Source organism: Delphinapterus leucas, chromosome 7, assembly GCF_059928025.1.
Source record: "Delphinapterus leucas isolate spDelLeu-1000000601 "Yukka" chromosome 7, BTC_Dleu_Yukka2, whole genome shotgun sequence".
NCBI lineage: Eukaryota > Metazoa > Chordata > Mammalia > Artiodactyla > Monodontidae > Delphinapterus > Delphinapterus leucas.
The window spans coordinates 86,766,966-86,779,481 of record NC_143135.1 but is presented as its reverse complement, the minus strand read 5'-3'; the positions used below and the strand labels follow the sequence as shown (position 1 = coordinate 86,779,481).

At 38.3% G+C, this 12,516-nt stretch overlaps 1 long non-coding RNA gene across 3 annotated transcripts in view; it reads right to left on the bottom strand.

The window, feature by feature from the left end:
- Positions 1-12,516, bottom strand: part of LOC149748805 (uncharacterized) — a 109,957-nt gene that overhangs the window by 52,018 nt on the left and 45,423 nt on the right. The window lies entirely within an intron of this gene.

Here is a 12,516-nt window from a genome sequence, read left to right as displayed (position 1 = left end):
TTACTCCTGGCCTCTTTTTCCCAGGCCATATATTGTCATCCCCATGTTCCCACTCCCTCATAACCTCCTTACTTTTAAATAAATTATTTCTAACTTCTGTGGCCCTGCTGGTAGAAAACTTCTTATCAGGCTCCTTTCCTTACTTTTAGACCCAAGCCTAACTCCTCTTTCCACGTAGGTTTATAGAAGTTGAGATCACCGCTAAAGTTTACAGAATGTTTGGAAGATTGCACTGGAGTTTTGTCCCATACAGAGGTGGTTTAAAGAAGAAATAATTTAGAAGTTAGCCAAAGAGCCTCTTATTTTATTACCTGTCTGAGACAAGAGTAGATTATTTTTATGTTAATCCCAGACACGCTATCAGTGTGGGATCCAGGCTGCCACATTCAGTGGGAAAGAAAGCAATGCATGAGCTCTACTCCTTCCTCACCAAGGAGCTCCTGTTCTGCAGCAAAATTGGAGATGATTAATTATTAGGCTCTGTTTTTCCTGACAATTATACCAAGACCTTCTGATTAATGACTGAGGAAACTGATTAATGACTTTCTTATTAGTTATTAAGTAGCCAAGGGCCAGTTGGCTGGGTAAAACTCATTTTTTGGTGAATATAAAATGGTTGCTTTCCAAACCTGCCACAGGGGTTCGAGGGCCCCTCATTTGGAGATTCTGATGGGCACAGAGTGGATCCAGAAACTCTGTATCATTGTTATAAGTCCCTCAGTTGATTTTGATAATCATCTTGACGAGGTGAATCACTGAAGTTTTGGGGGATGATATAATTCTTGAGTCATTTAATCTACACACTCTTTAAATTATCTCCTTCTCTAACTTCTAGTCAGGACATTGACCTTGAATTTTGTTTTCTTAGACCACAGGGGTAGTGGAAAATCAAGGCGTATAGACTTCCAAGCTCCAGGACTCAGCAGGATTCCAGGTTCTTGGGCCTGATGAGTCCTGCAGTTAGTGATAGATATTGATTTTTGTCTTCCACACACATTTGTGTAATCAGAAAGGAGGTAATTTCATGATCCCATCCCTTCTCAGGAGGTCCTTTCAGGTTGGACAATTCCAAGGGCACCACTCATAAGTCACTAAATGTGTTGTCCTTTGAAAACTTTAAAATAATCTCTTCATTTTACCTAATGATGCTTGCTGTTCCCACTCTCCACCCCTAGGCTGCTAAGAATTACAATAGGCTTTGCCATCTGAAGCTTGCCTTGCTCTTTTTCAGGTTATAATATAATATATAATATAACAGGTTACTCTTGTTGAGGGATCTAGATCACTACTCAAAGTAGATCACTACTCTAGATCACTTTGAGTAGTGAACTAGATCTGTGTGGGGGAATTCATCCTTGACTCTACAACTTCTTTTCCCAGAAACTTTATGGTCCATTGTGTGTTGGGATACTGCCTTACTAAGCTTCCCTCAGTGTAGGATCCATTCCCCTTTAACACAAGGAGCCTAGCTCTAAGCTAGCTTAGTGTGTCACTTGTAAGCACACAGTGTCCTTACTAACTAAGACCCCTGATATCCTACACTGAAGTTCCATAATTACAAGGGTGCCTGTATAGAGCCTTGTGTTTCCTTTAGAGAATCATAGGCACATATGTGAGCGTGTGCATGCACGCACACACACACACACACACACACACACACAGAAAAGGTGAAGGGTTGGGGATTGGGTGCTGGGAGGAAACAAGTAAAATAAAAATAGGTACAAGTATTATCTGGTCTGTTCAATATGGAATCTGTGATCACTAGACAGCATGTGAACAGCTGCTGTTTAAATCACAGAAGAAACATGTTCTCAAGAAATTTACCAGATTTGCCAAGATTAGCACATCTGAAATAATAGCAAACTGTATAAGGCAGAATATAATTAAGTGTTAAAATATGTGGAAAAGACTATACAATAAAGAGTTTTGGGATTCCATAGCATTGTCTTCCCTCTGTCCATCAAAAAGTAAACCAAAACAAGTAACACCACGAAAACAATGAAAACTTGCTGATTGGCTTATGACACGCATCATCCCTGCTAGAGCATTTTTTATTTAAACTATCTTCTCTCTCTTTTTTTTTTGTTTTTTGTTTTAACCTAGCATCTAAGCATAACAAATGTAAAAAAAAAAAAAAACTAAACAGGAAAGTGGGAAAGCTGCCTCCCTATTTTAGAGCTTGACAAAGATGTGTTAGCTTTTACATTTTGAGCTCTGTAGGATGTCAGGCACTTTACAGCCTGGGTGGCATCTATCTTTATGGTGCTACTTGCACAGACATTCTATTTGGATGTAATCATCCTTTGTTTCATTTATTATTTTTAAGGTCCCCAAGGTTCCCAAAGTTCCTTCTAAACAGGCAGTATGTCTGTTAGTTTCACGTGTAGATCTGGGCGCTTCACTGCAGAGCAACGTGCTGCTGACTGCAGCATGGCCTCCCATGTGAGCTTGTGTTCCTTTGTTCAGACTTTGCAATGTGCCACCCGGCAGCTGCAAGCTCATCATTGCCTTTTCTTGGGCCCTCCAGAGACACAGCAGCGGGAGAGCACATTTTTTTGGTCTCATGCCACTTGTCATCACCACCAGATGCTCTGAAATGCCTGCTCTTGTGAGGCAGTGGCTGCCTTTGCTGCCCAAGGGAGTTACCTGGAGAAGCTTTAAAAAATACCAAGGCCTGAGACCCACCCCAGAGATTCTGATTTAATGGGTCACAACACAGTGTAGCCTGGGCTCCCTGGATAATTCTAACATACAACCAAGGTTAAGCGGCATGGGAGGTGTAGGGTTGAGACTGCTTGTATTGTGGGAATTAAAATGTAGGTGAGGCTAAAATAGGAGAACTATAAAATAAATCATGTGCCAGAATGTGCACATTCAAATCAGCATTTCTCTCTTGGAATTGTCTTTAGGACCTATTTCACATTCTCTTAAACCTCTGCTGTGGGGACCACACCTTGTGTGTGGAAGTTGGTGATGAGCCTTGGCAATAGCCATGTGCCTGGATGGAGGCACCACTGAATTATTTTTAAATCCAATAATAGGAATGATTATGACATGGTGAGACTGGTTTGTTTCACTACATTCTCCATTGACCTGCTAGAATTATCTTAAAAGTACATAAATTGGATTGCATAATTCCTTTCCTTAGGACCCTTCAGTGGCTTTCCTTTAGAACTAAATCCAAAGTTCTTGTCAAGCCTTTCACAGCAATGCAGCTCCTTCCTGTCACTCCCAACACATGTCAGCCACACAGGCCTCCTTTCTGCTCCTTGAACTCACCAAATATATCCCCACCTCAGGCCTTCGAACTTGCTGTTCCCTTGTGTGGAAGGCTCATTTCCTCAAACCTCTAAGCGAGTTCCTTCTTGTTATTCAGGCCTTAGTGCAGATGTCAAATCTTCAGAGAAGCTCTCCTTCTCACCCTGTCTGCTCTAGTCACCCTCCACCATGGTATCAGTTTTATTGTTTTCATAGCACCTACTGCTATCTGAAATTCATTTGTTTACTGGTACATCTGTTTGTTGTCTATCTCCCCAAACCCAAGAATGTAAGTTCCATGAGAGTAGGGTCTGGTTTGTGCTGTCCAATCTCATATCCCTAAGACCTACAATAGTGAGTACCTGGTACATATCAGGCACGCAGTAATTACTGTTGGAATAAAGGAAGACAGAAAGAAAGGAAGAAGGAAGGAGAATGTATAGGAAGGCAACAAGTAGTTGGTAATCTCTTCCCATCCCCAGTTTTCCAGATATGTGCTCATCTGTCTGCTGGTGCAGTTAATGTTGCTCCTCCCGGGAACTGGGAACCAATGGAATCTGGATGCCAATATCTCCATAGTCTTAGTTTGCTCTTTTTTTAGAGCTGGCGCCTAACTGTTTTAGTGACATTTCCAGCAGAAGCCTTCATGGGTGGAAGCCAGGATCTCTACGATCATTGGGAGAAGCAGGAACTGTCAGCAAATCTTGGTCAAGTTTAAACATCAGACCTGGTAGTACTGAAACATCTCAATAGTCCATGTAGTTTATTGAGACTTTATATGTCCTACATCTATGAAAGGTTTCTGAAAATAGGAAAAAAAAAAAGAATCCTGTGTATAGAATATATGCTGCAGGAATACATCACGACAGTTACCATCTATCAAGTGCCTACTATGTGCCAACTCTGAGCCAGCTTCCTAACATATACTCTGAGGCTTAGAGGACTGGAGAAGGACTTGGAGAAAGAAGAGTCCACACAGTTCTTATCTCACCCAGGCAGTGATTCGAAATCACATTCACAAGGAGGACCAGCAGCTGCTACAGATAAAAGAGGCCCCAAATGAAATAGTACAAAGGTCACATGTGCACAGTGAGGTTTGTAACTTCAGTCCTCTCTCTCTCATATGGACTGTCTTGAAGAACATGAGTTAGCTGCAAGAAACATTATGGACCCTCATCTGAGTGGGAGAGCAAGCCATCTTCTGGGACTTCTAGTGGTGAGGTTCTGTTCCCATGTTTTCCAAATAAGACACGGAACAAATTTTCTAATTCAGTAGCCAGAACCCCTGGTGTAATCTGGAGTCTACTTTTCAAATGCTGGTACTTATGAATATTTAGATTTTTTTCATATCAGTGTGGTTCTACCTGAGAATCTTGAATATCCCACATGCCCAGATGGTTTGCTAGGTCCTTCTGTGATAACATTAAATAATCTTACTGCTTTGCATGAAAAGCAGCATGGCATTGCATACCAGGTGGGAACAATGGAATACCAGGCTCTGCATGTCTAAAGAATCATCTTCTGACTAAAAGTATTTTCCCACCTCCTCAATTTCCCCTCAGGTTCTTTATTCCTGCTGGAAGAGAGGGTGGAGTGGGGGTTGTAGCAATATTTTTTGGTCTATTTGCTGCTTTTTGTTCTTGTCATCTCTGCTTCTCCATATGCTTTTATCAAGGACTGGAGATGCACATGGGAGAACTAAATGGTGTGATTTTAAGTGTCCTGGGAAGGACAGTCTGCCAAGCATAGATTACTATCAGCCCTGTTAATCATGGGGGCCTGTATTACACCATTGGTTAGTGTTCCTTTGGGGTTTGCTTGTGACTTAACTTACTACATAACCCAAAACCTGCACGTGGAGGAAATGGGAGTGTCGAGGGAGAGAAGGAAGTAAGGAGGGATGGTTGGTAAATGAGATGTTGCCCTTGAGAGAGGTATGGTAGAACAATCAAAGAAAACTAAGAGTATAAGATAGGAGACAAGGATCCAGAAAGGGAAAAGAGAAAGATGCTAAGCATCAGCTCCTGGGACTATACCAAGTCCTCACATATGGACTGTCTTTTCTCCTTGGGAAATCTTCTTTCTCAACCCACCATTGACTGTTCTTATTCAGTGCTCTGTTCTTGATCCTATTCTCATCTCTCTCTAAATGCTTTCCCAAGGTGATCTTATCCATATCTGTGGCTTCCATTATTACTTGCATGTTGATGACTCTTAAAACTCAATCCCCAGTTCAGATGCTCATTCCTGAGCAGCTCCTCCTAGATGTCCCAGAGCCACTTCAAATCCAACAGGTACAAATGCAAATTCTATTTCTCTCCCTTGCTCCTGCCCTCTACTTGTACCTCCCAAGCAAACCTGTTTCTTCTGTCTTACTTTCCACCTCTATGAAGAGCACCAACATATAACCAGGAGGCCACACCTAAGCGGATGTCACCCTCATCGAGTCCTAGAGACATTACCTTTTCATGTCTTCCCCCATGTCGCCAATCTTATTGCCACTACCTAAGGTGAGCCCTGCCCATTTCTTACCTGAAATCCTAGTAATTTCACCTCTGTTTCCACCTCTGCAATCCATGGTAATGCTTTCTTATGACCTCATGCTTTGCATAGGCTCTCCCCCACTGAAATAAGCATCATTTTACCAACTATCATTTATTGAGATTTTACTATTTTCCATAAATTGTCTTCAATCCTCATAATAATCCTGCAAAGTACCTGTTGTTATTCAGGCAGTAAACAATACATCTTATATTTGCATCCAGGGATTGCTAATTCCAAAGCTTAGCTCTTTCACTGTTATTCTTCCAGCATTTTCTCCACACCCTCAACGATTCACTCTGCCTCTTATTTTTCATCAATTCCTTCTCATTTTCAGTATTTTAGTTGGGAGTCAGCTTCTCCAAGCCACCCTTTTTGAATACACATTCAACATGTCACAATCTATTTTATGTGCCTATTTTTTTTTAATTTTTTTATTATTAATTTTTCTTGCAGTCCGCGGGCCTCTCACTGTTGTGGCCTCTCCCGTTGCGGAGCACAGGCTCCAGACGCACAGGCTCAGGGGCCACGGCTCACAGGCTCAGCCGCTCCGCGGCACGTGGGATCCTCCCAGACCGGGGCACCAACCCGTGTCCCCTGCATCGGCAGGCGAACTCTCAACCACTGTGCTACCAGGGAAGCCCTATGTGCCTCTTTTAGACTTTCATTCCATTCCCTGTTACCCTCCAAGACTGTGAATGCCATGAAGTTAGAGACTGTCCATATATGTCATTTTTTTTAATCCTCTCTATCCATATCTGCCTTCTTCTGAAAGGGATTTAAGACTATCAGAGTAAATATTGAGTCATTTATCTTTTTTAAAAAAAATTATTTTTAATTTAATTTTATTTTTTTTAACATATTTATTGGAGTATAATTGCTTTCCAATGGTATGTTAGTTTCTGCTTTATAACAAAGTGAATCAGTTATACATATACATATGTCCCCATATCTCCTCCCCCTTGCATCTCCCTCCCTCCCATCCTCCCTATCCCACCTCTCTAGGTGGTCACACAGACCCAAGCTGATCTCCCTGTGCTATGCGGCTGCTTCCCACTAGCTATTTTATGTTTGGTAGTGTATATATGTCCATGCCACTCTCTCACTTTGTCACAGCTTACCCTTCCCCCTCCCCATATCCTCAAGTCCATTCTCTAGTAGGTATGCATCTTTATTCCTGTCTTGCCCCTAGGTTCTTCACAACCTTTTTTTTTTAAGATTCCATATTTCCACTACTAGAACAGCTTCTGATACATAAAACGTGTCAGGTAAAGTTTTATGAATGAATGAACAATATCAATAAAACTCTGTGAAGTAACAGTCAGGATTAGTAAAAGCTTCATTTCAGTGAAGAGAAAAATGAACCTTGGGCAGGTTGGATGGGTCTGCTCAAGGACCCCCACCACTTAGTGACAAAATCAGGACCTGAATATTGTCTCCTAGTCCAGTAGGAGTAGGGGACAAACTAAAGCCACAACTTTTATGTTTTTTGTTGCTTTTACACCTTTGCTTCATTTCTCTTCAGTGGTCCTCTTCTCTTTTTTTTCACCTCCTTTTCTATCAAGTCACACTCTGAAAAGAGGCCTAAGGTTACTCTTATACCTCTTCCACACCTTGGTGCACATAAACATGAATCAATTTACGTTTTCCTCCATCTCTACTCTCATTTGGCAGTTTGTTCACCTCTTCATCTCCATCTAGAAATGGGGTTCTTTTCCAATAAGGCAATAATGTAAGTCTAGTTTTTCAATTCTTCCAACTAAGCATCATCTTTGCCCATTTAAGTACCTTACATCTTACCTCTCCATGACAGACCACATGGATTTCCATTCAATCAACAGCAGAGGCCATCAGCTCTTTAAGAAGCGCCATTGATCTCAATTACAAATTGACTGACATTCAACTCTTGTCAAAAGCTTGATGGAAGCAGCTGATGTTTGACAATGTCCAAGAGATTGATGAAATATTAGCTCTTTCTAATTTTCCAAAATTCATCCCTTTATCCAATCAAGCAAGGGGAAATCAAGCAAGAAGAACCTCTCAGGTTCTTCTTCTATTCATAAGGATAATCATAATACCTACCTTATATGGTTATTGTGAAGGTTCAATGAGTTAACCCACATAAATGCTTGCAATGCCTCAAATAGATTTACATTTGTGAGACTGCAGTTCTCTTTGCTCTAGGCTTTCATAAAGAATTGAAAGCTGTATTTGAAAAAATCTGAATTTTGTAAAATGGAAACTGCCAATGAGAACATTGTTATTCGAGTTTCCTTTTGCGAAGAATGGTAGGGAAAAATATTTCACATCTCAAAGCAGAAAAGAGTTTGTCTTTCTTATGAAATCTGATGTTTCCTTCTAGAAAGTAAGATATACTTGAACAGAGCTCATCGTTTTTCCATCTCTGCTTTAGAAACTAAGAGGTATAGAGCTGGGTTTTGTGTTTAGACAGAACTTTCTTACTATCATCTTTCCTCTTTCTGTTATTTGCCTTTTATCTTTTCATTTTTAATGATATTAATCTAATTATAATCTGTCTCAAATAGCTTTTTGAAATCCTACAGAATCAATTTCTAAATAAACAAATAAATGAATGTATTAGGCACAGAAAAAACATCTTATCAGTCTTTAACCACACATCAATGTTTACATTAATGGTGATGGACCCTGCATTTAGAGAAAGGTGAACTGTGGTAGGGAGAATTCTAAGATGGTTCCTAAAATCCAACCCCCACTCCATAGATATACTTGCTCTGTATAATTTCCTCCCCTTGAGTAAGTGGAATGTGTGAAAATACTGGGATTTCTCTCTCCATGATCAGGTTTGTAATCAGTTGACTCTTACTTAATCAAAAGGGGAGTTAACCTGGGCAGGCCTGACTTGAATAGGTGAAACTTTTAAAATAAAGGGAAGTGTCAGTGTCCTGCTAACCTCAGGGAAGAAAGCAAACAGCATATTGCAAACTTCTTATCACAGGGGCCATGTGGCTGGGACCTGAGAGTGATCTCTTTTTTTTTTTTTCTTTTCCTTCTTTTTTTCTGCACCATGTGGCATGAGGAATTTCCCTGACCAGGGATCAAACCCACACCGCCTGCAGTGGAAGCATGGAGTCTTAACCACTGGACCACCAGGGAAGTCCAAGAGGGATCTCTAGTTGCTGAAAGCGACCCCTGGCTGACAGCCGTCAATAAAAGGGGGACTTTAGTCCTAAAACTACAAGGAAATGCATTCTGCCAAAAAGCTGACTGCCTTTGGAAAAAGACTTTGAGCTCCAGGTGGGTATTTAGCCAATCTGACACCCTGATTTCAGCCATGTGAGACCCTGAACAAAGAATCTAGTTATGCTGTGCCTGGAATTCTGACATACAGATATTGTAAGATAATAAATCGGTATTGTTTTAAGTCACTAAGTCTGTAGTAATTTGTTATGCAGCCAAAGAAAACTAATTCATGTTTCTAATAAATTAAAATTAAAGTTCTAAACAATTTTGAAAGTATAAACACATGGTATTATCAATTCATTGTTGAGGCAGCCTCAATTCTATTTCCCATGGGATGCTAATAGGTAATATCTGGGGCAGGGGGAGGGAGCTGTATCACATTTTCTAACTTGTAAGTTATATACTTGTACACACACACACACACACACACAAACACACACACACACACTCTGCTGTAGTTATGCAGCACCACTTCCACTGTAATGTCTGTTAGAAGTGAGTCATTATTTTGGCCTATAGATTCAAGGGGAAGAAAATTAGATTTCATCTTTTGGATGGGAGGGGTATCAAATAATTTTCAGACATTTTTTAAACACTTTACATCTCCTACCACCACTTATTTAGAATGGGACCATGTTCTTTGTAAATTCTATGTAATGTTGTCACGTGCAGCTTTGTGTAACTACCTTTACGACTGAGATAGAGAACTATATGATCACCACAGGGCTCTATGGTTGTTTATAGCCACGCTACCCTCTCCCTCCTAATCCCTGACCTCTGGCAACCACTAATCTCTCTTTTACCTCTATAATTACGTTATTTCAAGGATATTAAATAAATTGAATCATGTAGTAATTAACCTTTAGAGCATTGCTTTTTTCATTTAGCATTATTTCCTAGAAGTCCATCCAAGTTATATGTATCAATAGTTCATTCTTTTTTGTTGCTGAATGATATTCCAAGATATGGATTTACCACTATTATTTTAACCACTTATCCATTAAAGGCCATTTGGGTTGCTTCCAATTTTTGGTTATTATGAATAGAGCTGTTAAAAACATTCATTTACAGGTTTTTTTTATGAACGTAAGTTTTCATTTCACTGGGGTAAATGCCTAAGAGGCACTTGTTCACAAACTATTTTCCAGAGTGGCTGTACCATTTTGTACTCCCAGCAGCAATGTATGAGGGATCTACTTTTTGTGCATGTTTGCCAGCACTTGGTGTTATAACTATTTTTTATCTTATCCATTATGACACTTTTGTAATGATATCTCATGGTTTTAATTTGCATTTCCTAATGGCTAATGATGTTGAATATCTTAGTGTGATTATTTACCTTTGGCATATTCTCTTCATTAAGATGTCTGTTCCTGTCTTTGTTCATTTTCTAATTGTTTTGGGATTTTTTTTTTTTGCTGTTAAGTTTTGACAGCTCTTGATATATTCTAGACACAAGTTCTTTGTCAGATATGTGATTTGCAAATATTTTCTCCCAGTCTATAGCTCATCTTTTCTTTCTCATAACTGGATATATTGCAGAGCAAAAATTTTTAATTTTGGTAAGGTACAATTTGTTGATTTTTCCTTTAAGAATTGTGTATTTGATGTCAAGCCTAAGAACTCTTAACCAAGTCCTATATCTTGAAGATTTTCTATGTTTTTATCTAAAAATTTTGTAGTTTATAGTTTTATAATTATAGTCAATACTTGTTTCATGACTTAACACAAAAAATTATTTTGATAAATGTTTCATAACCACTTGAGAGGACTGTTATTTTACTCAGCTGAGCTCTTCAGATCTTTTATATCCTTATTGATTTTTTTGTCTGCTTTTTCTATCAATAATGAGAGAAGTGTGGTAAAATCTACGAAAATGATTGTGCATTTTTCTATTTCCTATTTTACTCTGTCAACTTTGCTTTGTAAATTTTGAAACTATGTTATCAGAAAAGTACAAATTTACTGATACTATATATTGCTAATGACTTGATCTGTTAATCATTATGAAATATACTACTTTATTTCTCATAATACTTCTTACTTAAAGTCTATTTTTGTTGATATTAATAACTTACATCAGCTTTCCTTTGATGAGTATTTGCATGGTGTATCTTTTTACTTTTACTTTCAACTTTTTTGTGTCCTTAGGTTTAAAGTGTATAGCCTGTAAAGTAGCATATGGTTGTATTTTTTTTTATGTCAGTCCAACAGTTGTCTTTTAATTAGAGTGTGTAGTTGTCTACATTTAATATAATTCCTTGTATAATCGGGTTTAAGTCTACCACCTTGCTTTTTGTTTTTATGTTTGCCTCATTTATTTTCCTTCTTATAATTCTTTCTTTGGCATTTTATGGACTAACCAAATATTTGTATTATTGTATACTTTTCTTTTATTAACTCCTTAGTAACTACTTCTCTTAATAGTTATTCTGTTTTACTTTTTACTATCTACCTTAAATTAATACTTTAATCATTTCCTGAGCAATCCAACAATTTTACAACAATTTAACTCCATTTGCCCTGTTTTTTTATTACAATGTTATAAATATGATATTTTGTTGTAAACAATCAATATTACTTTATAATTACCACATAATTAACCTTTCTAGCGCTTTTAATTCTTTCCTGCAGCTCTGAGCTTCCATATGTTTCATTTTTCTTCAACCTGGAGAATTTCCATTGGTATTTCTTGTAATATGCATATTCAAAGATTTCTTTCAGCTCTTGTTCATCTGAAAATATCTTGATTTTTCTCATTTTTAAAGATTTTTCTTTACTGGATATAGAATTGTCTTTTGCATTCCATGGTTTCTGTTTCACAGTCAAAATAAATCTTATTGTTGCTGCTTTGAGGACTAATGTCTTTTTTTCTCTTAAAACTTTGTCTCTTTGCTTTGAATTTAGCAGCATGACTACTATATGTTTAGGTATGGTTCTTTTTGCATTTACAGTCGAATCTTGAACAACATGAGGGTTAATCTGCAAATAACTTATAGTCAGCCCTCTGTGTCCATGGTTCCTCCACATCCACAGATTTAACCAACCATGAATTGTGTAGTAATGTAGTGTTTGCTATAGAAAAATATCTGCATATAAGTGGATCCATGCAGTTCAAACCCTCATTGTTCAAGGATCAACTGCATTTAGCTTGAAATTCCCTGAGATTCTTAAATTTGTGGGTTGAAGTTTTTCATTAATTGTTGGGGGAAAAAAATCACTATCCATGCGAATATTGCTCCCCCACCAACTCTTAATTTTCTTTCCTCTCTTTCTGGGACTTCATTTGCTTATATGTTGGATTTTTTTTCCCATGTCGTTTCACGTATCTCTTATATTCTTTATTCCCATTCTTTTCCTTCTCTGCGCTTCAGTTTGGATTGACCTGTCTTTAAGTTCACTTATTATATATTCTGCTTATAAATCTATCAAATGAGTCTTAATTTCAGATATTATATTTTGCAATTCTAAAACATCCATTTGTCCCATTTTATA